The sequence below is a fragment of the Archocentrus centrarchus genome, chromosome 22, assembly GCF_007364275.1.
Source record: "Archocentrus centrarchus isolate MPI-CPG fArcCen1 chromosome 22, fArcCen1, whole genome shotgun sequence".
Taxonomy (NCBI): Eukaryota; Metazoa; Chordata; class Actinopteri; order Cichliformes; family Cichlidae; genus Archocentrus; species Archocentrus centrarchus.
In genome coordinates, this window is record NC_044367.1 from 10,423,391 (window position 1) to 10,429,390 (window position 6,000).

The window sequence follows — 6,000 nt, forward strand, 5'->3', positions numbered from 1 at the left end:
ATAGCTAAGCTTCATTCAGCAGATGCTATCATCACTAAAAAATGAAAACAAAAACAACCATCAAATTTGCTTAAAATTTGTGCACTTGTGATCATGCATTTGTACCCACACTCACACATAAAAATGAGAAATTAATCAGGGAAATCAGGCAAAGCTTCCTGTGACTGTAATGCAATCAAGGAAAAACACCCCTTAGGCAGTAAAGAGATGAAAAAGGAACAGTGCATTTTATCTATTTAGCAAATTGGACTGTGAACAGAATAAGGTCCAGACAAACAGACAGGCATGCACATAGGTGAATGTCAGATGTACATTGTGCATTAGACAAATAAGGTACCTTCAAGTCAGAGGACTCCCACAGTGAAGCCAGGGTGAAAGATGTTCAAAAACACTGCCTCCAGATTTCACTGTCATCGGGGTCCACGCAGACAGGCGAGCTAGGAAGAAAGGCTACGTGCTGTCTAAATTCTAGAGGAAAGGGGACCGTGAGGTAAGTAAAACAGTGAGAGAGGAGAACAGGACAGAGGAAGCACATCAGCCAGAGAGGCATCCAGCTACAAAAGCTGGCATGTTTGCCTGCACCAGCTAGTAAATATCTCTTCCTGACCCAAACCTTAGAATGGTACCACGACAGCATGAGAGGAAGCTAATCTGCCTCACAGAGTCAGATTTTACCTGCTTGTCTGCAGGATTTTTTTAAGCTCTATAAACTGTGAGAGAACACACATTGCAGGCCTGTGACCTTCCCTGTCTGACACTGGTCATCTGCTGATACGTGTGAGGGCTGACCCACAGCAGTGAATGATAGCTGCATACTCTGCTTCACCCCCCCCTCTGTGATGCCGTAACACACTGGCAAATCCACACACTTGCACTCATACATACTACATCCACCATGGAGAGAATAAACCACTTCCTTTGCCTTGACAACACGCCGGCGCTCCTTCTGCATTAAGAACATATAATTTAGAAGTGTGCGAGTCTGTATTTTGAGGCGGTGGGCACGGTCCAGTGCTTAATTTGATTCTTAATGGAAAGTAAAATTTCCAAAGGAAAACTTTCATTGGGCACAAAATGACCTTCGTCAGTTTTCACTTTCTTAGACTGTGAGAGGGATTGAGATTGATAAATGCTGGCAGTGCAGTGCCAGCCCATGCGTGGTGTAACCTCATTTAACTGATTTGTGCAATTTCCTCACTAAACAGTGATTAATAATTGGTTACCTTAACAAAAGAAAAATAGACCACAGACTAAATATCGCCGAGCACATTTTAATGAAGTTCTTAACAACAGTTCAGAAGAACTGCTCGTCTTACAAAACGTACCACTCAAAACAGCACTGAATTAGGCTCGTACTCTGGAAGTGAGTGCATCAAAGATTTCGTGTTCAGACAATAAAAATGATATTACAGGATTATGCTGCATATTAGTCACTTTGGCCATGACTTGTTAGACATTTTTAAGATGTAGTATAATTATTTTATACAGTAACTGTAACCTAATAACAGCATATAAACAACAGCGAGGTTAGTTCAATTTTCATTTGCTGTGGTCCCCAAACTGTGAGAAATGGGCCTTGAAGAACTTTTTGTTATTTGGTAAGTGAATCAGAGGTGTCATACCTGTAAAGCTGAAGGTCTTTTTCTGTTATTCCATTGAAGCATAAACATAGGTGTATATTTTAAAAAGTGCATGTGATCCATGATGATATCTTTATCAAAATGTCTTTAGTGTTTTAACTAAACTCTTACCCTTGACAAAGTTAGATGGAAAGCTCCTGGATATAAAACACCTTCATCGTCATCGTGTGTGAATAATATGTGATTGGAGATCAGATTCTCCTTTTGATTCTTCTTAAGATTGTCCTCTCTCCTGATAATAAGTCCAACTCTCCCCGTGGTGCCACAACAGAGTGACCTTGTTATCAGGGTGCCATGTGTCACAGTAGAGGAACCCTAGAGGGAGAGGATGGGGTGAACAGATCATCTCCCTGCATGCCTGGTACCAGTGCCCTACCCTTACTGCTCCCACCACAGGCCCAGTACCAGAGAGGCCAGTGTAGAGAAAAAGAGCAGCTCCAAGCTCTAGAGAACAGGACTCCAATTAAGCTGTGGAAGCCTCACTCATGCTCCACTGCCTCTGCAGCCCGATTGTCCTAGGCATGGAGACACAGTCAACCCAAGGAAATGAACTCTGTCAGCACAGTCAAGATAGTCACTGAGATAGGCAGATTCTGCTCTTCAAATAAATTTCAGAGAATAAGGACTCACTGGGATTCGTCCACTAAATGCAGAATGAAAGAGAATGCCACTCTTATAAACTGTAGTTAGATGATACAAAACCAAAACTGAACTCAACATGGAAATTTCAACAATGATCATAGCGCATTGTCTTTTTTTGAGAGGCCTGGAGAAAAAAAAATGCTGAGAGTTAAGCACACAGTAATAGATGAGAGCGATTGAGAGGCCTCGTTTTCCCCTATGATTAAAAATGTATGTTGCCACATGCAGCCTTTGGTGTGGAACTCTCCTGGAAAAGGAGCTGGTTAATATTCAGGCCCATGTCTGGCTAATGTCTTAAAGTGATAAATAGGAGGGGGTTGCTGCCGTTTGATTGTTCTTCACAGGCAGTCTGGGAGCAGCAGCACAGGGGGATTTAAGGTGGAGGAATCCTCTCAAAGCTCCTCATTCATTCACTCTCAGACGCCCTATCATTAATTGGGCCTGTCGACATGACTCCTCTGTACCGAGGGCCACTGGCAGCTACCATGGTGGATGAGCTTTTTAAGACAGTTCAAAAGAGTCCTTGCCTCTTGAAAGGCATTCAAATTACATGAAATTGCATTCATGTCAAGCCTTGCAGGCATATTCATACAGTACACTGGCATAATGTCTTGTTTCGTGCCCTGCATATCTGTGTGACTATATAATCATTCTCTTGGGAACAAATCACACAATAAAGACTATGGTTTACTAACTATAATGTTTAACTTTTCAAATGGCAGCATACATATGTAAAAGCAGCAGTGTGGAATCAAGGAAGTACAACTCATGTGGCTGTAACGTAAACTACAGCAATTTTTTCCATTTAAATTTGTTGCATATTAAGCCTACAAGCAACTGATACTAATGCAGAAAAACATTTCCATTATAAATAAGTTAAAAAATAGTAATATAAGAATATAATGTCCTTCATTAAAACATAAATGAGCAAAGGGAATAATTATTATTACAAGTGCAAAGAAAGATAACCTGATGTTTTCTATTGTGGAGCAGGTGTATTTATCCCTTAGTATTTACCCATACTGGAAAAAAGGTAACGGCTAAGTATATAAATAACCCGCTCACAATTTGGAACTGAAATGTATAATAGACTAAATAATAATGGGTAGCTGAACTGCCCAGTGTGTGTCAGTTATCCCTTTGGCACAGTTTCCACTTTCACTGTTATGTCCCTGCTCTGTGTAAGTATAGCTATGCAGGACAAGGTGAGTCCAGCCTTCAAAACTTTGTGATTTCTACTGATGTGAAGTTGGAAGGTGATCGCAGAAGGTGGCCAGATTTGGTTCACAATGTCAACCATGTGATACTTCAGTATTTATAACCATTAGAGGCGGTATATATGTCATAAAGTAACCGTGGGTTCTTTTTCTGGCTGGCCATTGGCCTACTTCACTTCCCTCCTTGACATCCTTGATAAACCCTGCTTCATGAGAGAAGGGTTAGACTCTTTGGCTTTAAGGAAACCTGAGCTCTTTCAAATTAAATTTAACATATATTTGGGATACAACGATATTTGGGATTTAAAGGTAGTTTATGAGTGCACAATCAAGCCCCAGATGTAACATTTAAAGTGTGAAACCTAACTAAGTGGTTTGGCCACTGATCCTCAGACCACACTGGTTTTCTGGACCTTACTGCACCTTACCACCTGTGCAGTAAACGTGTTAAATGTTTAGCACAAACTGGGCTTGGATTGAATGCTTTGCCTCCATAGAGACCTCACACAGTGCTCTAAACCTAGGCCGCCAGTGATTCCCGCTGCTTCTTTGTAGCCTACGTGCTAATCGCCCGGCTCTTACATTATCAGTTTAGGCATTTCTTTACACTGGAACTATTTGCAATCTCATTCTCTCTCACTCTCTTTTTTACATATTTCACTATCTTTTCCGATCATGCATATTTGGTATCTTCCCATTCCTTTATCCCCTCCTCCTCCTCTTCCCCGTCGTGGAAGTGGTTTCTGTTATGGCAGTGGGAAGGCTACCCGCAGCGGGAGAGATCCTAATTAACAGGCTATTCATTTGTGTGGAGCGGAGGGCTCCTGCTTTCTGAGCACTTGTTTTATGGTGGCGCTAGGGAGCCGTGTCCAGGGATTTGGAGGGGGATAATTGCCTTTGCCGCAGGCTGCAGTAATCTGGTCGGCTAATTCATTATTTTAATAAGTTAGCTTCTCCTCGGGGGTGTGCTAGCTGCGCTGCGCCTCAAACCTTGGTGGTGCACCTCGTTATTGTGGCGCTCTTTTACACCGCCGCCCGCACGGGGTTAATAACTGTTATTAGCCTCTCTCCTCAGCCTGCAATTTCTCGTTTAACTGGGGCGATTCAAACGAAACCTTTGCAAGCGTCTAATAATCAACCTCCCTGGAACCAGGGGTAATCCCTATGAAGGGGTCCATATAGTGGAGAGGGGTAATGGATGCAATCGCCTGAGTGCCTTTGCCTCCGCTCCTTTCATTATGGGTCCTGATGTTGTTTTTGTTGTTGATGCTGCTGTTGTTTTTACTCAATTCCCCCAAAATCATTTGAGGGAAGAAATATTAGCCTTGAGCAAGGGAAATGGATCAGATTTATACATACAAATAAGATGATCATTAGGTTTGCGTAACTAATGGCTTCATTTAGCCCATAATCTTCCATCTCTCTAATAGGCTATGCAGTCGGTAGGATGTGTCTATGTGGAGGCAGGCAGGCAGGTTTAATGGCTCCAGAGTATTCAGACATTTTGTGCATCGGCTGATTAAAAACCAGTCATTTCAACAGGAAGGAAATAAAGAGAGGGTTTCATAAAAGTATTTGAAAAATCCAATATTGGAGATGGTGACGGCTAGATTTTTGAAGGAGCCCGCTGTTAAAATCCCATTATGAGCACAGAGCAAAGAAGTTAAGGGGTTTTGAATGTACCTATTATATACATTATTTCACTTTGTGACGAAAAGAGATATCCTAATTCACTTTTGAAAGAAAATACAATGTAGACAAGGCAATCCTATTATGTGTCCCTAGACATCCCTGCTTTGCATTTTCCAATGACAAATTCTATCACTGCAGCTGAAGAAGACAAAACACAACCAACAAACTATCCTTCCCGAGGAAGCTCGAAAGCTTTCGCTTGCATAAGGCCACTTGCACTTTGAGACTTTCGTGTCATTGTGTTTATTGGTCTAATGTACATTTATTTTGACAGGCATACCAGAACACATCGCAAATGCACGCTTTCTCCGCTAATTGTATCTTTGTAACAATCCATCATGTATTTGGTATCCTCTGTGCACTACAGGACAGTGCAGGCCTCAGTCCACATGCTCGATGTGGCTTATCCTGTAGATTGGCTTGTTTAGCTGTCATCATGCTGCGACCTGCCAGCGACTGTGAAATGAGCTCCTGGATATTAAAGAGTCTATCTCTTCATCTATACTTAACCATAGGAGACTGACACATTCAATGGCCCTGGGCCTTGTAAAGGAGAAGGACAATAACATCTTGGATGGAAAATGTTGAAATGAGCAAGGCCACATTCTGCGGTCAGTCATATGACCGAAAGAATAAAATTTTCCACTAATATGCTTTCCCATCAACCCAACAACAAGCTATTAAATCACCTGAAGTATTGCACAATGTTTATCCAAGAGTGTGACAGTCTCCAAATGGCTCATGTGATCATTTAGCACTTTTATCTCCATCTAAAAGTTAAACTTGTTCTTAGACCTGGCCCCTTCTGC